Consider the following 25,649-nt stretch of genomic DNA (forward strand, 5'->3'; position numbering starts at 1 on the left):
GGGGCCCCAGGTTATTATGCAACGTTCAATTCCAGCAGCATTGACTGAGTGGATGGGGCCCCTAGCCCCTCCTCAGCTGCAAAGGTGGGGGGCAGGGGACCCAGCAGGAGGCCCTGTAATTCTCCCCCCTACAAAGCAAGTGCAAGCTGAGGCCTGGGAGGCTGGGATCTGGGTGCAGAGCCCAAGTCCACCTCCCGTGAGGCGTGGTTGGGAGGGGAGGGGTGCACAGTCCTTGGGGAGTGATGCAGAAGGGAGAGAGGCTGAAACAAAGCCAGCGCTTGTGGCAGGAGCCAGCCGGCCTGGACGTTTGGGTCCAGAGTCTGGACAGTGAGCAGGCTCAACAGGGATGCTGGAAGTAAAGTTGGGGGCAGGAACGGCCGGTGGGTGCCTGTCACAGGTCGCAGAGGGAGAGTTGCATGAGCCACATGTGATGACTTTGACAGAGATCAGTCCAAAGAGGATGAGGTTGTTCTGGATTCCCAAGGTAAGCCACAGAGGAGAGGACAGCCCCTGCCATGCAAGGCCAGAGGGGAGCCCCAGGCTAACAGGACCTCTACCTCCAATCACTTGTGAAACGTGGCAGGTTCTAAATACATAACCAAAGAGGCCGTAGTGGGAGCTGAAGGTCATGCCTCTGCCTGCTAGAGCTGGGGCCCTGGCAAGAGGGCAGTCCTGTGCGGGGCAAAGGGTGGCACTGCCCACTGGGAAAATCCAGGACCCTGGCACAGACACAAATACACTTGCAGATACAGACACATAGGCATGCATGTGCACAGACCTGCACACAAGCACATGTACAGCCACACACAAAGAGGGTCACACTAATGCACACAGACCTAGAGGGCACGCAGAAGCACACACACCCCTTCCAGGCCCTCCCACTGCCGTCTGCGGCTGGCCACACCCATGAGAGGAGGTCTTTTTTCCAAGAGAAGGTCTCTTGGAGAGTGGGGGGTGGAAAATGTGAATAAACATGTTCTTCCTGAAGGGCATATTGTCAGGAGACTGTTGTGTCCCAGGGTGAGATAGTAACCTTCCCAGCAAATACTCAGAGGAGTGCCACCCGCAGAGCCACAGACAGCCCCAGCCCCTGTTACGAAGTGAGCACGTGCAGGTGTGACACGGACACTCCTTACTGTGACTGTCGCCAAATCTGGTTTCTGAGGGCTGGTGCCTCACCCCGTCACATGGGTGTCCATGCCTCCCACAGACACATTTGCTGGGAGTCACCACTCTGGGCCCTGGAGTCCAGGGGAATAAGGCCGTCTACACCCCCGAAGGGCCCCGCTGAGCCCAGCGAGCCTCCGCATGCCCTCTGTGTGTCAAACATGATGTGAGGGGACAGAAATAAGTGAGGCATGGTCTCAGCCATCATGGAGCCCCAGGGCTAAGGGCTGTGCTGGCAGGTTCGGGCATACCTCTTCCTGCAATGCAGCCACTGCCTGAAACACAGGTGGAACCTTCTTTAGGAGCCTCTTGCCCCACGTAGCTCACTGCATACCTATGGGTGCCAATTTAAAATCTATATGAAGCTGAGATTTTAGGGAATTAGATGATCTTGTGTGGAAAAACTAAAATGAGTTCTTCTAAAGGCTCACGTGTCCCCTCAGCTGCACCACTGGGTGTGTGAGCACTGCCCCAGCCACCGTGTGGTGACGCCTCCTAATTGTCCTCGGAAACAGACACACCCCAGTGGATCCGCTCAAAGACAAACCTCTCTGCCTCGCTGCTTCCCCTAGAGCCTCCTCCCTGATAGTCGGAAATCTGCTGGAGAACAATCCTGGGAGCCCCCCGTCATTTTACAGATGAGGACACCGAGACCCAGAGCAGGAATGTGACATGGCCTTCTTCACCTATCCCCTGCCTACCCTTCACTCATCACCCAGGTGACAGCTGGCCGGACCCAGGCTCCAGAGGCCAACTGTCCCTCTCCTTCCCCTCACTCTGCATTCAAGAGGACTCAGCCACTGGCCAAAGCTTTATTTCCCTCTCATCACCCTGATTATTCCCTGTTTAATTAAAATTTGTTTCAGCTAATAGGCTTTAAATTAGTATTTTCAAATATTGACATCTGCTGGACCCTTATTCATTATTTTCGAAAGCTCTAGGGCTAATTGCTTTATCACCCACCAATTAATTACTTATTCACTGGACAGGTAGCCACTGCCCCCAGAACATGGACGGACATACTCATAGGAAGGTGAAGCTGCACATACAACAGACACCGTAGTCGTGGATGTGCATGAGCACACATGTACACACATACGCATATACCCTAGGCACATTCTGCTGTAGAAGTCAGGGCCAGCATAATATCTGTACATAGGTTGGGGGACCAGGAGGAAAGCAAAGCGTCCCTAGCAGGTGTGGGTACCTTGCCAGCCCCTGTCACTGTCATCCCAAGGACTCTGCAGGACCGGAACCTCTCCTCTTTGCACTCCCATGAGTGCCCAGGGAGTGGTAACACTGAGAGGTCTGAGGGCCGATCCCAGTAGGGCCCAAGGTTCAGGAAGGTCCCAGGGAGGGCAGCTGGAGCTAGTGACTCAGGGCCTTGAGAAGGGAGGGAGGCCCTGGAAGGGAATGACGTCTATGCAGGGCACAAGCCACCCGTAAGAGGAGACTCAAGGTCAGAGGAGGGGCTTCAGCGGAGGAGAGGCCAGGACTGTAACAGTCCCGGAGGCCAGAGAGAGGGTGTCCAGAGTCACACCCAGGTTGCCTTTCTCTGGTAAGGAAACTGACCATGTGAGGTACCCAGCTAGGGACGTCACAGATCCACTGGGGTCTTGTGCCCACAGAGCAGCTCCCCGGGCAGCCCGAGGGGGCAGAGCTGGCTTTGGGGAGCTGGGTATTTTCCATGGGAGCCCCTCAGGAAGGATGTCCCTGTGTCTCATAAGCATGGCCCCCTGTGCTATTTCCTGGGCTACTGAGTCCTTTGTTTATTTATTCATTAATTAATTTGTTTGTTTATTCATTTATTTAGAGAGGGAGCAAGAGAGAGAGAGGGCAGAGGGAGAGGCAGAGGGAGAGAGAGGATCTCGGGCGGACTCCAAGCTGAGCGCAGAGCCTGACTCGGGGCTCCATCCCGCAACCCTGAGATCACAACCTGAGTCGAAATCAAGAGTCGGTCGCTTAACAGACTGAGCCACCCAGGCATCCCACCCTGAGACCTTTAAAGAAGAACAGTGGTGCATTCAGAATGCCACCCCAGCACCCCACCTCCCTGAGCAGGCAGAGATCCTCCCCGGCCAGTTCGGGTCGGAGCAGGTGAGAGCAGCTTCCCACGGGGCAGCGGAACAAGGAGCTTCCCCAGACCTCTGCCAGCCCTGTGCTCTGGGCTGCTGGCGCTGTGGGAGGGTCCCAGGTTCCCCGCCCCTGTCCCACCGCTGCCAACACCTGCCAAGGGCCAGCCTGGGCCCCCTGAGCAGTCAGGATGGGAGAGGGCTGAGAGGCGGGCCCTCGGCTCCATGCAGGCAGGTTTGTTTTTCTCCTTGTAAACAGTCTGGAGTGATTGGGATTAAAGTCTCTGCAAGTTGCTGGTATCGCTTTTCGGGAGAGCCGAGTAATCCGCAGGGATTAAAGAAGCAGCCGTGCTCATCTCCCACAAATGAGTATCTGTCAAAGGCATTGACCTGTTAAAATAATGAATTTAATGTGCAGCAAACCGCACGTGGCGGTGAGCAGCATGGCCTGGCAGATTGTTTTCCGTGTGTCCTAGTGAGACTTCTAAGGCAACAGGACCCCCGATCAGGCTGCCGCGCCCCCAGCCCTCCACAGCCTTGAAGCTCCTTCCTCAGCCGTCAGAGCTGAGAGGTCCAGTGGCTTTTCTGATGGAGAAAGGAAATGGGTGTCCTAGAAATCATCAAGCCCTCTCTTGTTGGTCCACTCAGGAGAGACAACCATCTCTCAGTTTTCTGCAGGTTTATTATCCGCTCTGTGGGCCATTTGTGGTTTCCTCCAGTGGCTCTCCTATAGCTCAGCCCCCGGTGGGCACCAGTAAGGCCTTATGTGGCCTTGACCCCTTCTTTAGGGCTCAGTCCCAGGATGGCCTGCCCCCCTCCAGCCCCTGGGCTTGCCTGGGCCCCAATCTTCAACCAGAGCTGAGGCCAGGAAAAGCAGGCACCTAAGCCACCACTCTCCTTTTACATAAGGGGAAACTGAGGCCAGAGAAGGGACCCGACTTCATCCTGGTCACCTCCAGCGTCCGTAGCAAACAGAGGACAGGTTCCCAGTTTTCCATCCACTCCCCCATTTCTGGGGACACAGAAATAGCAGTCTGGCCTCTGTCTAATAGCACACATCACGGTTCTCGCAGCGGGAGAATCACGGAGGCAAATTCAGGAGTAGGAGGAAGAGGTGGCCAGGAAGCGAGGGTGAGAGAGTGCAAGCCCAACACCCAGTCCCCAGGGCCAGGACTCGTGCCTGGGGGCAGGTCCAGCAGGGAGCTGAAGGGCCTCTCATCCCTGACCCTGGAGGGATAGGCACATCGCCAGTGCTGAGAGTGCCTCGACTTGAGGGGAGGGGCTAGCGGAGGGTCTGGACCCTGCTCCTACCTCAGTGGCCACTGTCACGGCCAACACACCTTTCCCTGTCCAGCCACTGTCCCCAGCATATGTGGTAGAGGAACCAGTTTCTCCCTCCCGGCGTCTGCTCTGGGGAATGGAGGCCGTACCTCCAGCATCTAACAGAACCAATATATGGCCAACAGTCCCTCCAGGAGGCTGGGACAGGCTCACCTTCCAAGGTGTTTCTAGCTGGGAAGGGCAGTGGCCCCAGGGCTATTGCCCAGCCACTGTAACATCTGCAGATACAGATGTTCTAGCTGGTGCGGGGCGGGTGGGGGGGGACTGATTCCTGCCCCCAGAACTCTCCCAGGGAACGCACCCTTTCCTTTCTTGACTTTCCATGAGGTTTCTCCCCCACCAACAAGGGCACCGTGCTTGCTCTCGTTAGGCGATAATGAAGGACTTGGTGGAAAGGTAATGTGCATTTTTTTTCTTCTCCTTTCTCTAAATTTCTTTTTAAGAAGTCAGGTGCTTCTGAATTTTCTAGGTCCCGGGTGTTCTGATCTCAGATGGGTCCATAGAGCCAGGCGGCCATACTGTGACGTCAGGCAGCAAGCTGGGAGGCAGGAGGGCTTCCCGAGGCAGCTGCCCTCCGAGACCCCCCTTGACCATCCCGGCTGGGATGTCAGGAGCAGGTTAGAATCCTGGGAGGGCCTTGTCTTTGCTTCGAAGCAGAGATGTTCTTGGACTCGAACACAGCTTTTCCAGGGGAAGCTGAGGGGCTTCACGCACGTGAGGAGCCCACATGTGAGGCAGGTGACCATGGACTAGCACTTGCAGGGGCCCAGTCCCAGGCTGGCAGGACGGAAAACCCTGACAGTGGGAATGTCTCCTTGTGAGTCCCACATTCACACCTGACAGTTGGGTCCCCTGATGAGATAGAAGGAGAGAGAAGGTCCACAGAGGGGCACAGCCTGTAAGAGGCAGGAGGGTCAAAAGCAAGAGCCTGAATTGCAGACGGTCAGCACACACTCCTGGAGAGGGTGCAGGGGTGAGAGGCAGAGGCAGGGTCGGGGAGCAAGAGAGGAGTGTTTGGAGCGTGGTGCCCTGGCCTCCGGAGCACAGATGGGGAGTTCAGACCTCCTCTAGCCAGAAGGAGGAGGTCTGAGGAGGGGAAAGACACCCCCGCCCCACACCTGCTCCCGACTAGGGGATGGAGGTCGGATGCTGGAGGTGCCCACTGGCGCCACTCTGGGGTCTCTGCCTGAGCCCTGACTCTTCCTGTCATCTTGGGGAAACCACCCGTCCCCCAGACCTAGTTTCCAGCTCATGGGGATAATGATTTGCTGCCCGGGGCACGGCAGCCGAGTGGCCTCTCTTACAGCACGAAGGGTTTAAGTTAGACACGAGGAACGCGCTTTTTGAAAATGAGAGTTCTCGAGGGCAAGGATCCAGGAATATCTTTTCTCCTTGTTTGCTCACACTCTGCCACTTTCTAAAAAGACATTGGCGTGGGTGACCGGAGGGAGGTGTGAGGATTGCCTGCCGTGGAAAGAATCAGGCCATGCTAATCCACGCTGACTGAGGAGGGCTCGCATTCACGTCAGATGTTTTACAGCTCGCATTTCATAGGCTGCGTGTGACCATCCTGGGATTGCTGGACTGTTCATTTGCTCCACGAGCCTGTTCTCTGTGGAGAGAGCAAAGGTCAAGCTCAATCACTCTCATGCCCGAGTCTCCAATCCATTTATCACTCACTGAGTCCCCACTGTGCGCTCAGGCCACGGGGACTCTGGAGGAGGGAGCACGTGGCCATGGCGGCAGGCGGCCAGGTCACTGTCTGGCTGGGGAGACATGACTCACACACATGACACAATCGAGAGCAGGGGGCGGCCGTTAATCAGAGCAGGAGGGTTGGGACGGACTCCAAGGGCTGTTTCTTCCTCCTCCACCTGCAGAAATGCATGCAGTTAAAGAAGAAAGCTTTGTGGGGTTCAGGAGGCTGGTGAGGAGGCCCCGTGTATTTAAGAAGGTGGTGGAGACCCCATGGCCCCCGTAGCTGGGCCAGCCAGAGCCCAGGGAGGTGGAGAAGGCGGGCTAAGCAGGGGAACTTTGGTCTGGGGGCCGAGAGACCTGCATTCTGGTTGCAACCCTGCTCACAACGCTTCCTGTTCAATCGTCCGACCCTTCGCTTCCACAGCGACAAACTGGGGGTGCAGGTAGATCCCCGCCGCCCTAATCATGGGCTGCGAGTCTCTTGGCAGAGTGTGGGTGGGCCTGCCCCCTGAAAGGGCTAGGAGGGAGGGAGGGAACACGGTCTGAGGAGGGAGGGTCAGGACCGAAGATCCCCCAGGTCCTACCTGTCCTTGGATCAGGTGTAGTGAATCAGAGGAGGGGGAGCCTTGGCTAAGGAGACTTTGAGTGTCCCAGGTTCAAGCCCATCTTCACTCGAGTTGCACCAGAACAGGGCAATAAGACATGCCATCGGGCTCTTACCAGGGAGAGGCAAGGTTATTTTGTCCCTTGCAGGCTTCCAGATGGTTGAGGTTCCCAGGTAGACCAGGAGGCAGGGCCTCAGGAGCTGGGAGCCTCCGACCTATTGGGGGACACTGAAACAACCCATTCCCAGGTCCCTGGTGGATGGCCCCGGCTCGCAGCTTGTGCTCAGAAGGTTCTCTTGCTGGGGTTCCTGAAGCCTCTGCTCTGCCACGAGGCAGGCCTCAGGCCCCATACTCAGGGAGGAAGCAAGGTCCCCCACCAATCTCCTTCCCCTGCCCTGCCCTGAAAGCGTCTTCAGGGGCAGGATGGGGACCCAGAGCGCTCCCCAGTGTTCCCAGCGCGCACCCCACCTGTGCCCTTCGTTCACATGGTGTCCTGCACTTCCTTGTCTCGCCGCTGGTTCGAGTCCCACCTCCCACACAAAGCCTTCCCTGAGGATTCCCGTTCACAGCCAGCCTCCCCCCCACCCCCCGCACTTGCCATTCTCAGCACATGGCTCTCACTATTCCATTCACTCCCCAGAACAGCCCTGTGAGGTAAGAGCTGTCAGCCCTTTTACCAGATAAGGAAACCAAGGCGCCAAGAAGGGAAGTAGCTGGCCAGAGTCACATGGCTAGCAAGGGGGGGAGGCCAGATCTCGGCCCCCATTGGTCTGGGTCTGGGGCCGCACCCTCACCTGCCCATGAGGCCGCACCGCCTCTCACAGCCACTGCCTGCAGTCCCGACCTGACCGTGAGTCAGGTCCTGCAGCCCCTTCTGTTCTGAGGGCCTGTGTCCCCTCACTGGCCTGCCTCAGGCAAGGGTAGGGCTTGGACGTCTCCCAGCCACCTCCTACCCCACGCCTCCCAGCACCGTGCCTAAAGCTGGCCTCTGGATTTGATCCTGGATCAGAGGAGCAGGGGACTCCTATGAGAGCAACAGGCAGCCACCAGAAGCCCAGAGAGGCCTGGCCATTCTGTGAGTCCCTCGCAGAGGACGCCACTCCCCAGCCCAGTGCCACTCCAGAGCTGGTTCCTCCCCGGATCCCAGCTGTCAGCTGGCCCTGCCTGGGTCCGAGGGGCTCTGGAGGAGGAAGGAGATGGGTCAGGGTTTCCACAGGACTGTTGCTCTCTTTGTCCTTAAAAAAAATCCCATAGGGACCATCCTCATGTAGAGTAGGTCCCTGTCTTTCCCTGGGTTCCCTGTTGGTACGTGAAGGTTTTCCTGAGGGTTTTATTTTCTTCCCTTAGGCCTCTCTACCCTGCTCAGGAGGGGGCAGCCAGGTTGACTTCCTGATCTAAGTGAGTAGAACCTAAGCATTCCAGGACTAGGGCCCCTCCCTCCTTCCCCCCCCCCCGCCCCCCCCCCCCGCCCTGACCACGCCCTGAGGCAGCTCCTTGGGCCTCTCCCCAGTGGGGGCTCCAAGCTTTCTGTCTCCCTGACTGCTTCTATAGGAAGGATGGGATGGGGGGAGGATCCAGCCAGTTTCCAGGAATCCCACCCATTCCAGCTCCAATTAAACCCTCAAGCAGACCCCCCTCCCCTGGAGAGAGAAGTTTCTCTAAGGGTCACCCTTGGCCCCGACCTGAATCCCAGCCTCTTCTCTTCCATCTCTTCTGATTCACAGACTGCCTGTAGTTTCCTGCATGGAATGTTCCAGAAGGACCCACCCCCTCCCCAGTACATCTTTCTCAGTTGTAACCATGAAGATGCTTCTGAAATCATTTTGAAGAAATGCCATTTCATCACTTAAAAGTGCCATTCATTTGTAAACCCATGTAATCAAACAGGGAAAAGTAAAACCAATATTGATTAGCAATTAGCCTGTATGTTCCATCACATTGATGGAACCCCTCTTGAGAACCAGGCCCTGCACTAGGGGCTGAGGACACAGAAATTGAGTAGAGCCTGCTCTTGCCGGCAGTAGAGCCCTGCATCCCAGAGCTTGCTGCGGGACGGGTGAGCGGTGGCTGCGTCACGCCCCTTCCATCTTGCCTGCGCTCCAGGTACCAGCTCCACGCTAGGCCCTGGGGGAACGCGAACAGTCAGCCAGGTCTTCCAGAAGCAAGTGCCAAGTGCACCTACCCTGTGTTCAGAAAGCCTGGTTATCAAGGAACCCACACACTCCCTGCCAGTGGGGGCCCACCGAATGATTTCAGAAGCCGTGTGCCTTTGGCAAGTTACTGAATCTCTCTGGGCATTAATTTCTCCTCTAAAAGGACTATTCACTGGTCTTCCTGTTTAAGGAGTGCTTTGTGATATTTTCTGATTGTCTTCACGGCAACCCTAGGAGACAAGCACACTGTACGTTATTATCCCACGTTCAATTTTGCAGATGAAGAAAATGTTCACTAGAGAGGCCACGGAGGTTAAACTTGGGTCACGCAGTGGGAGGAATGGAGCCGAAGCCAGACTTTCTGTTCTTTCCAGTGTTGGGTTAGATGGTCTCCCAAATTTCTTTTACTTTATAAATTGTAGGACTCAAAGAGATGGGGGCAGGGAGTGCATAAAAAGTCCAAGTCTGGAAAAGCTGAAACTGTGGGTGGAGGCTCGGGGGCTCTGGGGAAGGGGGGGTGCGGTCCTGAGGAAGAGAGAGCGGAGCCCCCCAGAGTCAGCGGTCAGGACGGCCGCTCAGGGCTCATGATGCTGCGTAAATCAGACCTGCCCACACTCGACCAAAGTTGAAACCTCTGTGCCTCATGGTAATTAGGTTTCTTGGTGATGTTCCCCTTCCGTTTATGGGTCCACCTGTAATTACCACCCTCAGAACTGGGCACCGGGGACGCTGGCCTTTCCCAACCACACAGAAGGGTTGCCCTTCCGCATTCCCATTCAATGGGGAGGGGACAGAAAGAAAGGCTGGGAAGTGACATCGTTGGAGGCTTTGGTCAGATCACTTTTGCCTTGAAGGACAAGTGAATTTCCATGAGGTCCCAGACTGGTAGCACTTCCAGGAGATTAGACACCCTGAGGGCGTGGGCAGGTGCCAATTGTTGAAATGAGGAGTAAGAGTAAGCATTCAGAAACTTGGAGACCAAATGAGCCCCCACAACATCTTTCAGATCATCCTGCCAGTAACTATCCACCACAGATCTCTCTATGAGCAGATGATATCTCTTACCCCACCCCTCACTATGTCTTGAGTCTTTGGTCTTTGAGGGAGACTGGGAGGCCCAGAGGGTATGACAGGATGCAGAACGTCAGGGGGGCCGACAGGGTTAGGAAGTGGCCAAGCTTACAGCCCGACTGGGCTCTGTGGTCCCCGTGAGGATGGCGCCTCTAACCTGGTCCTGCTGGCTCTCTCTCCTGTCCGTGCTGCTGGGCTCAAACCAGGGGGTCCGACTACTCAGACGGTGCAAGGCGTGCCTCGACGGGGCACCTGGGTGGCTCTGTCCATTCAGCGTTTGCCTTCGGCTCAGGTCATGATCTCAGAGGCCTGGGATCCAGCCGGCATCAGGCCCCCCGCTGAGCCAGCGGTCTGCTTGTCCCTCTCCCTCTGCTCCTCCCACCTGTTAGGTGCTCTCTCTCGTTCTCTCTCCTGCTCTCTCAGATAAATTTTTTTAAAAACTTAAAAAATGAAAAAGAAGGGTCTTGAGAGAGAACTGTGGGACGCCTCACCCCCCACCTCCGCTCCCAGGCTACCAAAAGGAGTTGGCAACACCTGACCAATGGCTGGTCTACACTGGGCCTGCTATGTCTTGCTGGGCAGGGCCTTGGGAAGATGTGGGGAGGGACCCTGAGCCAGGTCAAGTCAGAGAAATAGGCAGGAGGAGTGGGAGGAGGAGGACCCGCAGGGAGGCGGGGACATGCAGTGCTTTGTCTTTGGGCCACTTGAAAGGAGAGGCATGGCCACAAGGAGAGCAGGTGAAGGTGGCAGCCTGCGCCTTCCTCGGCACTCAGCCAGAGCCATCCCTGTGAACCTCAGGCACACACTGCCCCGGCCGGCCCCACCGGCTGCCCCAGGGCAGGGGGCTCGCTCGCTCTTGCTCCAACAACCCCATGGAGAAAGCTGCAGCCGCGTGAGTTCACTGGGGTTTAGGGGCAGGTTCGTGTGACAGGAAGAGGTTTCTTCTTTATTTTCTACTCCTTCCTTTCTTTATATTTTCCTTCCTTCTTTCTTCCCTTCCTTCCTTCCTTCCTCACTTTTCACTCGTTCTTCCCCCTTGCTTCCTCCCTGCCTTTCTTCCCACTTCCGTTCTCTTTCCATCCCTTTTTGTCCTTCCTATCCTCCTCCCTGTGTCTCCTTCTCGTTCTTTCCCTCCCTCCTGCCCTCGTTGTTCCCAGGGAGGACATTGCCACTGCTAGCATTTCCACCCGCCTTTTTTCTGAACCAACCTGACTTCAGAACTTTGTGTTTCCACCTCCTTAAGGCAAATCAGATGCAAAAGGGAGTGTGCGGAGTGAGGAGGAGGAGGGTGAGGAAGGTCACAGCCTGTAAACATGGCCTGGACACACTGGAGTCTCATAGCCCTCAGCTGCCTAAAGGCCCAGCCCCGAGCTTAATGCATGAGAAGACAGAGGAGCCCCCCAGACTGACTCAGCTGCGCACCCAAGGGGCCCCTCTTTCTCTTTTACAAGGCTTATTCCAAGGCCCCAGCCCCAGGGTAATGCTTCAGTGTGTCTGCTCGGTTGCTCCAGCATCTTCCTCTTTGAAGAGCAGACCAGGTGCTATGAAGCAGGTACCAAGACACTTGGAGGAACCCTAGGCTCAGGAGACAAGACACTCGCATGAGAACTGTGTCCAGTCAAGTGTAGCTCGACCTCCAGCCAGGGCTAGGGAATTCTAGGGGAGAAGGTAGAGGCTGGAGAAGGAGCAGGAGGTCTAAAGGTGGATCACTTGAGCTGGGCTCTGACAGTTGGGAGGATTTGCACGGATGATCAGAGCAGGGAGGACTGCAGGCAAGAGCAAATTATTTGAGTCAGTTACTTCAAATGGCAGGCAATAAATTGGATGGATGGATGAATGGTTGGATGGTTGGATGGATGGATGGATGGATGGATGGGTGGATGGGTGGATGGATGGATGGATGGATGGGTGGGTGGGTGGGTGGAGGTATGGAAGGCATCAGTTGGCCCCAACAGACCGCTGGGCTCAGCGCTGCTGCACTGTATTAGGTATCTGGTTTTAAGCCAGGGCTCTGAGGGACATGACACACTCCGCCTCACCAGACCTCTCACTCACCCACTTGTTACCACCCTTAGCTATCCTTCCACGTTCCACAAGAGACCAAACAAGGGAATGAAGCCTAAATCTGGCTCCTTCCCACCCCCCTGCCCCACCTTGGGCCCAACGTTCAGAGAAGAGTTAAGTGACAGAGCCTCGTTCTCCTGTATGAATTAATAATTGATTCGGTAACAAATCACTAATATTGCAGTAGTCGTGGTGAATAAGATAATGAATGTGTTCTGTCCAGGGAGTGTCGTGTTGTGAGGATTCAGCTGAAATTATTCATAAATGTGCTACTTTTCCTCATCTCCAACTGCTGCTAGTTTAGCTCCTCTTTTTAATCTTCCCAGCCTGTCACATTCAATGGTGGAAATCGTCAGGCTCCATATACAGCAGAATATTAAGGGGGAACTGCCAAGGCATTATGTCAAATTTCAATAGGAAATAGAAACAAAGTGCTTGCAGACCCTTTCCCACTTCTCTTGAAGTTAAGAAATAAGACTTAAAAGTTTGGGGATGGGCTCTACCCATTTTAGGGAAGAAGATCCCAAGCCAAGGAGTTCAGAGACTCAGGTCGTGGTCTCTACTGTGCCACATACTTTCTTTGTGACTTTGGGCCAGACACTCAAACATCCTGGACCAAGTTTCCCCATCTCTCAAAGAGATGTAATAGCGCCTCTCTGCTTTGGTCCTAGGGATAATGAGAGAATTGCAAGGTGATGGGAAAGTGCTCTAGGCCCTGACAGATAGCTGGGCTGGATTTTCTCCACTCTCCCCTACTTGCTTACTGCATGCCAGACAAGTCAGGTGGTTCACTCTTCTCCAAGCATGCCTTCCATGTGCCCACCACCAGGAGTACCCTTCCTTATCTCCTTCTTTCTTTATCTGATCCCTCCAGCCCTCTGGGCTCAGTTCAGCTACCACCTCTACCTCTGTCATGAAGCCTTTCTTGATCCTCCATCTCAAACATGTTCTCTCTTCCTTCAAGCCCTCCCCCAGAGCATTCTGGCCCTTTCTTACACTGCTCTTCACTACACACCGTCTTCCAAGTAGGCTTACGTATCTCAAGAATAGAAGATGTCTTCTGTATCTTCCAGTACAGTAAGAGAAAAACAAAATGTTTGTGGAATGAGTCCATTGGTAGGTGGGTGGATGGATGGATGGATGATGGATGGATGGATGGGTTGGATGTGTGGGTAGGGGATGGGTGGGCAGATGAATAGGCAGATGGATGGATAATGGATAGATGGGTGGGTGAATGGGTAGGAGAATGAGAAACTTGAAACCGGCAGCATACTGTTTTCAGTCAATGGGCAAGTGTTTGCTGAGTCCCTGCCATGTACCTGGTCTTGTTATTGATCTCTGCTGCCTTGGGTTGGAAAGCAGAAGAGGAAGTGTCAATGACTAGACACTGAGTGTACTTGAGACAAGATTATAGTGATCAGATTGGGCTGGAGAATGGAAATCATAACATGACAGCTGACAGAAGCTTCGGATGGGCCTTCTGGAGGTCTTACTATTACTATGGCCCAAACTCCTACGAAGGAGACCTGGAATAGACTGACTGGTTTGCTATTAGGTTGATTGGTTTACAAGACCAGATCCTAGGACTCCAGACCACCGGACTGATGTTCTTCCTTCATACGGGGAACTATCTAAGGGGGAGATAAGGAGCCCCTCAGAGAGGAGGAATGGGGCTCTGGAAGTCTGAGACACTTGAGTGGGAAGGAAGTACTTGTCCCAAGGGGCTGATGCTGACTCTGCCAAGACATGGAAGGAGGTGAAGAGTTCTCCAAGGAGCTGGCCAGCCTCAGTTGACTGGGATTGTTCCTAGAACTGACCTATGGGGTCATCTGGATTGGGAGGCCAGAGTAAAGAGGGGTTGAAGAACAGGGGACCCCTAGGTCAGATGCCATAAGAGTGGAAGGACATGAAGGAGTAGAAGGAAGGGTTGCCTTCTTTCCCCCACTGTGTCCACCTATCTCCAGTCCCTCTGCATGAACACACAGTAATCAAATACACTTTCCAGCACATCCCACAGTAGACCCTGACATAGCTTTCACCACAAAGTGAAACCCACTGCACTCCAGAGCCAATGCAGACACCCCCATACCACCCCCAGCTGTTCACTGACACACGTGAAAACGGTTTCAGACACCCACATAAACAAATGTGGAAATGCACCCCCATAAAACACGCATGTCCACACATGCGTGACACACAGACACGAAGAAACACACACTCGTCCAAGCCTTCATTCTGAATAAGTTATTAAAAATGTAGACATCGCCGGCTCCCAGGGTCAATATGTTGTTTTTAAATTTAAACATGAATTTCCATTTCATTGAGCCTCCAGGGCTAACAAGATGTGCTGTGACAGGAGCAGCTAGCTGGAAAAGGCATGATTGAGGAGCAAGCCAATGATGTGTGTGCACAGCCTGGGCTGGGAGGGGAACCTCCTTCGCCCAGCCCCCATGGCCCAGTAGGAGTCAGGGGCAGGCGCTTAGTGTCCCTGCTACGACTCAGCACTGAGATCTGACCAGCCTGACCAACCCATGCGTCCAAAGCTAAGAGATCAGAGTGTGACAGAAGAAGTGACAGCCATCCATCCATGCATGCATCCATTTGTCCATCCAGGCGTCCTCCCATGCCTGTGTCCATGCACCCGTGTGTCAACCCACGCATACTATCCATCTTTCCGTATTCTATGAAAACCCGAACAGACCTGAACCAAGGGCGATGGAGATGATGACAAGAAGAAAGTTGCTGTCCCTGCCCCAAAGAAATTTCTACTTTGATTAGGATAGGATGTGTGTCTCAGAGATCTCCAGCCTGTGGACTCCCCAGACAGTACCTAATTCTGGGTTATAACCAGACCATTAGTGATCTCTCCCCCTGGGACAGAAGTTCTGTGATAGAAGGCCTCCTATTTGATTATCCAGCAATGGACCCTCAGCACCTAACCCCCAGGAGGTGCTCAGTGGATGTCTGGTCCACTTGTACGGAACAGAGTTGACGTTTAGAAGGCAGACTCAGAGGCTCTATGTGGTTTTGCCCTTTTTCTTTCCCCAGCACCTGGCTGACAGCCGTGCAAATGGTGACTCAGTAACACAGGAATGAATGAGGGAGGCAGAGAGGGAGCGAGTGAGTGAGTGAATTAAAAAAAAAAAAAAAAAAAAAAAAACTAGCACACAGCAAAGAAAGGGGTGCTGAGTGGGCAGGACTTGCTTCCCGGAGCAGGTGGACAAGGAGGAAGCGTTCTCTCCTCACGCCTGGCTGCTAGAATGTGGAGAGACCGTGGCTGAGAGGGGAAGCCATGGGCAGAGCTCTTGGCTGGGAGTGAGGCACAGTCAGTACCCGCAGGACTAGCTCCTGAGGGCTGTGACCTAGGCAATGGGCAGCTATGCCGCTCCCAGGCAGCCCCAGCTTCTGCCCTGCCCTGGCTGCCTCTCTTGATAAGCCGCACGTCTGGTACTTTCCTCTGATCCCAGGGGTAGTTTTTCTCCTGCATTTCAGGGACCTTCTGTTCGACCGGGCTGGGCGGGTGCTGTAGGAACGTGGGTATCTTACACGCCCTTAACACCACTCACTCCACAACGGGGTGCAGCGGTGAGGGCAGCGGTGTTAACGGGCAAGAAGGAAGGAGAAGCTGTGCCTTCTGAAGGAGCCTCATGGACAAGTGAGGCCATAGTCTTGTCTCCTCCAGATGGTTTGACTGAAACTGGCTCTCCATTCTCAACCCCCCCCCCAAACACACAACCAGGAACCATGGCTAATGTGGCTCAGATTCCACCAAACTCAGTCTCACACACACACACTCACACCCACCCATAAACACGCACACAGCTCCCAGATTGGGGGGGGAGGATGTGGATAGTCTTTCCCTCGCCTCTAGAATTCTGAACTCAGAACAAATTTCAGGATGTTTTCATTAAAATTCAGGCAGTTTGGTTCTGCCTCTGGAAGAGCAGCCCCTCCTGTCTCCAGGGCTCACAGAAGCAGAATTCCAAAAACAGGCGAACAGGTCAGCTGGGAGGGCCGTGAGGCCAACTGCTTGGGGCTGGGGCCAAGCACACGCCTCTTGGCCCGCCTGCGTGGGGCTCTCGTCTCTGCCTGTGTGAGGGAGCACACCCGCTAGCTCACACATGCCCTGTTTCACAAAGTCCTGCCTACACATGAGCGCACACCAAGCAACTGCTGAGCCTAGACAGAGCCTTCCCTCCCCAGCGTGTACATGCATGCCAAAATGGTGCACAGGCCAGCGTGCAGACCCTGTGCCCACCAGCGCACACACGTGCACACACAGGCTGGCGCGGGCGAGCACACCGGTGACGTCAGCCCCCAGCCTTGGGCCTCCAGCCTGAGGTCCTGCAGGTACCGGGAGGGCTAGGCACCTGCCTGCAGGCAAAACCTTCTCCCTCCTAGGAGTGGAGTCTCAGGCCTCTGGCCCTTTAAACATGCTTTTAAAGTCTCGTCTCTCAAATAATTCAGCCAAGGCATCAGCCAAAAGGGCACACTCTCCTTTCCTTGTCTTCAGGAGCAGGAGAAGGAAGGAGACAGGGGAGAGAGGAGATTAATTGGTCCTGGAACGTGAGGCAGGGATTGTGTAAGCCCGGGCTGCCAGGGAAGCAGGGGCGGGCGCACCTCTTATCTCCTTCTGTCCTTTACTTGTCACGTTCTCCCAAGGACCTCACGTACGTCTTCACAGGGAGGGTGGCCTCTCGGTTCAGTCAAAGCCTGGAAACGGCCGTGTGTCAGCCCCTCTCTCCTCCACTCTTGCCCCTGTACTAGCAGCCAACCAAAACCCTACCATTTCAGGCCAGGCCTGAGGAGCTCACTTTGGCTTGTGTGGCCCTGAAGGGTCACTTGGCAAAGCAGGTTTTATCTTGGTTGCCCAGGGGTTAGGCCTGCGCAGGATGAGGCCGGAAACCTGTCTGTAAATAGAGTCATGTTCCCTCTGGTAGGTCTCAGATGAAGAGCTCTAGGGTCTGTGACTCCTGTCCCCCTCCATCACACCTGTCAGCCCCACGCTCTCTTCCCTCTGTCCCTGGCTGTGAGCTGTCCTGGAGGCTGGCGGTCAGAAGGCTGGGAGGGCATTGCTGCCCAAGCTGTCAACCCCGAGCCTCCACATCTGGTCCTTTTGGGAGATAACCCACACCCCAGGCTTTCTGAACCTCAGTGGCAGGGCCGGGGCTAGGCCTGCCTGGCCCCTTAGGATATCTTTCAGTGGGTCCCAGTGTAGGAGGGCTCAGCAGGCAGATACAGCTCAGCACGAACACTTTGCTTACAGCTTGGGTGTCCCACAGTGCAGGCAGTCTCCTGTGCGGGGACCAGGGCCACACCCCTGAAGCATCCCAAGGGGACCGTAATGCCCCCAAGATTCCAACCAACTCTAACTCTAACACTCTGAATTCTCTCCGGGATCCCACTTGCCCTCAGTGGGGATCAGTGCATCACAGCTAGAGGGGACTCCAACCGCCCCCCCTCCACCGCCCCACCGCTACTACCTGCCACTAACCCCAGCTTCCGGGACCACTCAGCCAGGGGGCAAGAGGCACGCTTGGTCCAGTCCTCTCTAAAAGCTGGTGGCAAAGTGTCTGTTCACGTGGGAAACTACATCTCTAGAGAGAGTCACATTCCCTAGTACATAAGATATGTAGGTCAGGCTCCAGGCTCCTTCTGCATGACTGCCCCTCAGATATCTGAGGAAGAGTCAGCAGCCCAGGCCCCCACTAGGCACCGCCCCCCCGACCCTTCACTTACAGTCCATCAGCTGTAAGTAGACTGAGCCCTGGGTGCAGGGGTCCCATGGGAAATGGGACCGAGCTCTCCTCCCTACTGATTAGAGGGGCCCAGGCAGGACTAGAATATGGCTACTGTGGCTTCCAAACAGATCCCCTGACACCCTCAATTAGTTACTCTACCCAAGAGAGAGGAAGGCCTCTACTGAGGTCAGCGGGGCCCAGTGCTGTGTGGGGGCTGGGGTGGGCACGGCGGGACAAAGACGGCCACACAGACCAGAGAGAAGGAGACAATGGCGATCTTGCAGTAGGAAGACTGGACTCTGGGATACCTCCAACGAGGCTGGCGCGGGGGGAGGAGTGTGTATGGGGCTCAGCCTGGGCCTGAATCCAGCTGTGGCCGGTGGACAAGTGGGCTGCGTGTGCTGATCTGTCCGTGGGAGTCCTGACGAGACCTGCTTGAACTGTCACTGGGAATGCCAGCACCATATCACCCATCACACCACTCATACATAGTTGGGACTCAATAAAGGGAAGGCCCAGGAATTCTAGGAAGGGTCAGGGGAGATGAGCCTAGAGCTTGGGTCTTCCAAACTCTGCTTTCATGTCCAGAAAACAAGAAGAATTCTAAAGTGTGTTAATGCCTTCTGATCTGGCAAACCTAGGCGGAGTCTCCAAGCCTCCTCCTCTCACATTGAGACCCCTTGGGAGAATCACCTCTTCGACTTTCCATTAGAAACATGTGCTTAGGACAGATGAGAAGCAGCTAGCACGGGGAGGGCAAATTGAGGTGGGAGATTCTTCTGTGCCTGCCTTCCTAGGAAAGCTGGCCGCTGCGTACGTCCCTTGAATGTTCCCCCAGAAGGGTTGACATGCGGCTTGGGGTCTTCCTGAGACAAAGGCAGTGGCTTCAGCTCAATAAAAGAGGCTTCCCGGAGGATAGGCACCTTACACATAACTCTCACCATGCCGGGGATGACATTTCAGTACATGGGTCTGCTTATTAATAAAAACAAAGGAGCCGCTATTCTTCCTGAGGCCATGAGTCAAAGAGCAGAAGGTCCTGGAAGCGGGGAAGGAGAACAGGAGTGAGATGGGGTCGAGGGAAGGTGGATGGAGCTAGTGTGCCAGAGATCAGGGTCATTGCCAAATTCCACTTCCTGACCTCCAGCTGCACCCCGTGCCTTCCTCTCCCCGAGACTCTGCAGGCCGAGTTTTGGTACACGCGGGGATGTCGGTGTAAGCAGGCCTTTAAAAAAAAAATCCTTTTCTTTCAAATCAATGTAAAAATATTCTGCGGTACAGAGCAGATTTGATTAAAAAGGGAAAAGGTTGCCTGAAATATGCCCCAAAAAAATTGAGCTAATGGGAATCTCATTCATTATTTAATCTCCTGCTTATCAGAACAGGACCCAAATGGAATCTAATACGGCATATGCACGGTGTTGTCCTGGAGAGCAGACAGAAGGTAAGGGGCAGGAGGAGGGAGAGGCGGATAAAGACTTGCCATTTCACTTCAGATATTAAACCGGGCTGCGGGCTCTGAACCAGATTCATAACGGGAGTGGAGCTGAAAATCCCTGTAAAGGTGTGCGTGCATGTGTGGACAGACGCACACAGGCATATCCACACTCGTGCATTCCACCGTGTGTCACAGACCGTTGCGCTCTGGGGCTTTATTAGGTACAAATAAAATATGTCCCCACCGGCCGCACCCCATGGGACCGTGAGGTCGTGGATGGCCGGGCGGCGCTGTGTCCTGCTTGCTTAATGCTCTGCTGGCAAATCCTGCCTGGTTGCAAAGAGGGCCTGCCTGGCAGGACTCGGACAAACGCTCTATGACACCCTCTCTGGAGGGAGGTTGGGGGGGCGGAGACGACTGCCGAGAGTGCCCGCGTGCCCAGCTTTCTACCGTATACCAAGGTAGACAAGGTAGCAACTCTGGAGACAGTGTCACCATCCCTGTCTCTCCCCCTCCAAGATTCCTGTGCCTTCCCCTAGACTGCATGCCCTCCTTCAACTGTATCAACCCGAGGCCAGCCATTATACTCCGCACGGATGATGAACTGATAAGCGAGCCAACGGCGGCTCCCCCAAATTTCCATCTTGTTTAGAAGGTGCTTTTTCGCCACCTCCCAGCCATGCCCACCTCCCCTGCCCGGATCACCCCATCCCCTCCCTCCCTGCTCCAGGACCCCTTTCCTGGCCTCTCTTCCCAAGACACACCCTACCCTTCCCTTCCCTAGCCGGCGCTCCCCGAGATCCACAGGCTGAGCACGTGCTGGATGCCAAGCCTGGAGGGTCCTCCAGGTCCTGTGCTCACGGGTGCCACATGAGCCACGACTGGGTTTTCCTGCTCTTCAACCCCGACTCCCGAGGCAGCATCTGAGGGAATATTTTCTCCGTTCAGCATGCTTTGTGGCCCTGGTGACAAATGGGTCGGGTGTGTTGAGACCATTTCTCAGCGAACAGCCACCTTTCAAGTCGTCAGTCTGTGAACAGGCAGGTCATCGGTGGTCTCACGGACTGGGCTCCCCGATGCCCAGCATCTCGTTTATCCCCCTCTCCTTGCCATCCCATTTCCAGGAGGCCCGTTGCACAGGAGGGCCAGCCTAGGCTAGAAGAATAGGGGCGCATGTGAGAGGCACATGATTCTTTTTCTTAAGAATGGGTGATTCCAAGGGGCCATCATGTGGGCTTAAGCTGGGACATCTCCCTCCCCTCGGTCCCTCTGACCAAACCTGGACTGGGGTGCAGTGGAGACAGGTGTGGGGTGAGACGGGCGTTGTCTGACCTGCTAACTTCTTTCCTTCCTTTAATGCCAATCAGGGATAGCTCACCCTAACTCTCAACTTCTTTGATATTCAACTCGAGCTGTAGGGGAGTTTAAAAAAAACCAGAGCAGGGCACCAAACCACCTACAAAACAACTCAGCAAGGCAGTTTCTCTAGCAAACCTGCGTCTTATATCTTCTGTGACAAAAAGATTTATAGCAATTTTTTATTAAAAAAGAGAGAGAGAGAGAGAGAGAGCTGCACATAATCAGATCTGAGACGCAGAAATGGGAGCGGGGTGGGGGGGTGTTATTCGTGTAAGTTATTTTAAAATATATGTTAGGTGCGTGATGGATTTTTCCAACTCGCAGCTGGAGGAGGGCCACAGCAGCTCCCCCTGCAACCCGATGCCTGGCCTACAGTGATGGGAATGACGTGGGAAGGGGAAGGGCAGTAAGGGACGGGGCTCCGGAAAGGCAGGAGGCGGCTGGTATATGGCAGGAGCACGCTCTCCTCGCTCAAGCTCCCGTCCCCAGGGCCCAGCAGCAGCCCAGAGTCCTCGTCCCTCAACAGGTAGAGAGGGACTCCTGCCTCCTTTTATAGGGAAGGACACAGCCGCAGGCTCTTAAAGCCGGAAGCAACCTTAGGACCACACACCACCCCCAACCGCCCTAGCCTCCCGGCCCCACCAAGTCCACTGTTAAGCTCTCAACTTGGTTTCCTAGATGAAGTAAACTCATGTTGAAACACTGAGATGAGACTCATTGGTCTCTGTGGTAAGGTACACACACCCCCACCCCTCTAATCAGAGGCCTCTGGGTCTCCCCGCCCCAGGGCAAAACCCCTTTCCTGGGGTCAAGGCAGGAGCTGGTATGCCTGTCCCATGGAAAGGACTGGGGCCTGTCTCAGAATGGGCAGAGCTGGTGGGATGGGTTACCAATCTGGCCCTGAGGCAGGACACCTGTGTGCTGAGATCCGCACCAATGGGGCGGGGGGCAGGGCCGGGGTAAGATGGATGATCTTCATGAACACACCCCCACCTGAGGAAATTCCTCCCCCACAGGGAAGCCCAATCCCTTGGGACCATTCCCCCCCCCCCAAGACAACCCTATAGGATGACTACCTTCAACGGTGAGTGAAAAAGACAGGAGGGGGTTGAGGGGGAGGCAGGGAGGAACTGTCCAAAAAACACGTTCTGTGAAGAATAGCTTGAGGAACGAGGAGGTAAAGAAAAGGACCCTGGGGAGGCATGAGGCCTGCCTTCAGACACGGTCCCCCCCCCCCCCCAGTGCAGAGCAGAGAGCAATCCCCATGGGCCGAAGGGCTGGGGGCCTGGATAGGCCTTATAAGGAGGGTTTTTGACGGCACAGATAGAAAAGACATTTTAGAGGGTGGAGCAGAATGGATAAAAATGCAGGAGGAAGCTTGGTGCAAGGGACAGGCAATGCCTACCCCACAATTACGTCCTAATGTGCTGCGTCAGCCTCCAAGGCAGACTCACAGGGAAGATACTAGAAGGGCAAGTACTTTCCAGACGCCTCAGATTGCACCGTTAAAGCACCACGTCTCCTCACTGGCCTTGGCTGGAAGCTACGCAACCTCCATCCTGTTTCTCTGAGTCTTCTTGGACACCTCCAAGGCCTCCATGAGCTGAACTCCCCAAGAACCAGCGCTTGTCTGTCCAGGGAAGGGGCTGAGCTGTGTCCGGGGACAAGCGCTACCCAGGTGGGAGCGCGCCTAAGGCTCCAAGAGGTTTCTGGGCATCGAGGTGTGCACAAGTCCCACCGGGCAAGGCCCGCTCTCCGAGTAGCCTTCTCTGCCTCCCCTCCGCACACTCCATCCAGCCTCTTTGTCAGCCCGCTCATTGTGCGCTCATTGTCCACAAACAAAATCTTAAAGAACTCCCGAGCTGTTCCGCTCAAAGGAGCCCCGGGTAATTTCTTTGGGAAAGGGAGGCCTCCGTCTCTGTGGGGGGGAGGTCCACAATGTAAAGGAGTCTCCCCAGCTGAGACCCTCTCCTTCTCCTCGGGCGGTGAGCTGGCCCCAAGCTGGGCCAGCTGTGTGGGGCTACGTGTCACCCACAGGCACGCGCCTTGACGTCTCCCGGTGGAGTCGGAGCTGTCCCGTCTGCGAAGGCCAGTGATTCCTCCTGCTCATGGGCTGTTGGGGGAGGAAATGAGAGGAGGCACATGGAGGCCTGACTAGGCTCTGGGAGGGAATAAAGGCTGAGTGGACGGTGGTCCAGATCCCAGTTCAGGTGGAAGATACTGGCTCTGAACCACCCTGGCTGCCTGGCGAGGGTTCTGCCTCCTGGACAGATGGCCTCACCACGGGGGCGAGGCCAGCCACTGGCACCTAGTGCCGAGGTGGGGGAGTGGGTCTCAGAGAACAGGAAATGAGGATTGGGGCCAAATCTGGGGGAATCTGTGTAGCTGAGACCATCTCAGAAGAGGCGATGATGGCTTGTTTCTTAAGAGCAGCCCCAGCTCAGAAGATGCATGTGCTTCTGTCCCTGCTGTAGTGTCTATCTGTCTGACTCACACGCACGCCCCAGCACACCGGATGCGAACAGGCACGTATGGAAATGCTGACACGTGTCACTCACACTTCTGCCCCGCACCGCCCCTCTGCCACGAGAGAACACACCAGATAGCATCCGCTATCACAGGTACCCCCACTGGCGCAGTCAGTCACACCCTGTCACAAGCTCCATTTCCCAGCCCTGCATCTAGAGGGCTGCACACGCAGGCATGGACAGGTGGGGACAGGCCTTATCCCTCTGTACACTCACACACCCGTCCAGTGCACCACTGCCACCGTCCCCACCTACACCATGTCCCACGGCGCCACAGGCAGACACTGTCCAGCCCTCCACTCCAGCCATTTGTCCCCAGCCCTTCTTATGGGTCTTGCTGGACTGGGGGAGGGGTGTGGAGAGCAGCAGGAGAGGGGGTGGCCTCGCCTTCATAGAGGGTGACTCCTCGCGTTATTTTTAAACCTTCCCCTCATTTGCTAAATGAGGCTTTCGCTCAGCTCCTCTCTCGGCGGGGGGCGGGGAGCCAGTGGCCTGACAGATGCTTAAGAAATTACCGGTGAAACGTGCTGACTCAGGCCCGAATTACTTGCTGTCCCGGGACTGTATTTAGTCCAATAAGCGCGGCTGGCTGGCTCGCCCACCCTCCTCCCTTACCTTCCTCTTCTTCCTCTCTGCCTCCCCCATTTCTGCTTCTGTCTCCCTCCTCTCCCTCTCTCTCTCTCCCCCTACCCTGGTTGTCTCAGCCCCAGCATCTTTCTCCACCCTCCGCCCGCCCATCCGGGGTACCCTTCCCGCTCCCAGTCCCCCTGCCTGTGGAGGGGCGATCCCCACGGAGCCAGGGTGTGGGTGTGGGAGCCTGTGTGCGCTGGAGGGTGGGATGTGAGGACGAGGCTGGAGGTGGGGACAAGCCAGAGAAGGCTTCATGGAGGAGATGCACTTGAAAGAGCCCACAGAGACCTTGAACTTGGTAGGTGGTAGAAGGGCCCTGGACTGCCCGGAGGAGAAAGAGCAGCCTCCCCCGTTCTCAGGGCAAAATAAATGGAGTGCTGGGGATGATGAGGGAGTTCCATTCCAGGGAATGAAGGCCATTTTGAATTTTAGAAGCTCCTATGGACGTGGATTCTGATTTTTTTTTTAACTTATTTATTGTCTTTCCTCTTCCCCTTCGCTCTACCCAGACCCTTGCTCTTTGCTGAAATAAAGAATGACAGAGAGTTTCTACCCCCACCTGGTCCCACACGCACATTCTATCGGCCGCCTCTGATCTGGGAGTACTGGGGACAGGGGCTCCTGCTAAAAACTCGGGAGAGAAGGATAGATGATCCCGGGGAGGCCAGGGCAGCAGGGGTCAGAGAAGTGCCAGCTCCGTGGGCCAGAGAGGGAAGGTCATGGGATGTGGGGAGCCAGGCGCACATCCCAGGTAAGTCCAGGGGAAGGAGTGTCCAGAAGCTGGAGCAAGCATCCTGGGGCCCAGGTGCTTCTTCTCCCTTGTGGGCAACCTTAGAGATGATGGTTATTAAACTTGAATGCAAATTGAACGGTTCAAACAAACACTGAGACACTCGCCTCAGGCGGCCTCCTTGCCCCTTCCCAGCAGGGAGTCCTTTGTTCCATGGCCTTGGCACCAGAGAGGGCTGGTTCCCTCCAGGTAGCCCTGGAGATGAAAAAGAAAGCCCAGAGACCAGGAATTCAGAGGCCCAAGACTGAATGGGGGAGACTGAGACCCAGAGAGCTGCAGCGACTTGTCCCAGGCCACCAGCCAACTCGTGGCAAATTTATAGTTAGGTTTTAAGGCCAGACAGCCTCAAGGAGACAGCAGGCTATGGCTAGGGAGTGACACACCTGGAGAGAGAGGAAGGCCTGGGATCTGGCTCGGCTTCCTGAAAGAGCAACGCAGGCCCCTGGTCGAGCCAGCTGGGGACTCGAAGTGCAATGTTCCCATCTCAGTACTGGGCTGGGTAACCACCTACAGAGCCCGGAGTGGTGACTAGCAGACTGGTGTGAGCGTGGCTGGGTGGTAAAGATGCTAAGTCGTTTCCTCCTCTATCTCCTTGTTCATCTACAAGCATCTTAAAGGGCTTTCTGGCCCATGACTGGTGCCAGGAAACCTGGATCCATGTCACATGGGGTCCAGAGGCTCGCTGGTTGAAGGGTCTTGGAAAAGACTTGAACACTCCCTGACCATATACGGTCTAGGGATTGGGCTCCCAGGACTGTGCTGAGGACTCAGTGAGTGAATGCCTGGACCGCACTTGACCTGCGATCAGCACTCGGCCAACAGGAAATAGTGTTCGTACCTAAGACAGCCCAGGTCCCTCTGAAAGGCTTTGTCCTGATGCCTTCTCCAACGCACGCTGGGCCCTCACCTTCCCACGATACTGCTTTGATCAACGGGAGCCCAGAATGAGGCCTTCACACAGTAGGCTCTTGCTGAGCTGCCAGACAGCCAAC

The 25,649-nt window shown here is 55.3% G+C and overlaps 1 protein-coding gene and 1 long non-coding RNA gene across 51 annotated transcripts in view; one reads left to right on the top strand and one right to left on the bottom strand.

The window, feature by feature from the left end:
* CELF4 (CUGBP Elav-like family member 4) overlaps positions 1 to 25,649 on the top strand; it is a 289,407-nt gene that overhangs the window by 127,324 nt on the left and 136,434 nt on the right. The window lies entirely within an intron of this gene.
* On the bottom strand, positions 5,961 to 7,007 carry LOC116571941. Its single transcript, XR_004278053.1, has 3 exons — positions 6,863 to 7,007; positions 6,366 to 6,454; positions 5,961 to 6,192 (listed from the first exon to the last, which is right to left on the bottom strand). It is a non-coding gene; the product is annotated as an uncharacterized LOC116571941 (long non-coding RNA).

This window comes from Mustela erminea, chromosome 13 (assembly GCF_009829155.1).
Source record: "Mustela erminea isolate mMusErm1 chromosome 13, mMusErm1.Pri, whole genome shotgun sequence".
NCBI classification, from domain to species: Eukaryota; Metazoa; Chordata; class Mammalia; order Carnivora; family Mustelidae; genus Mustela; species Mustela erminea.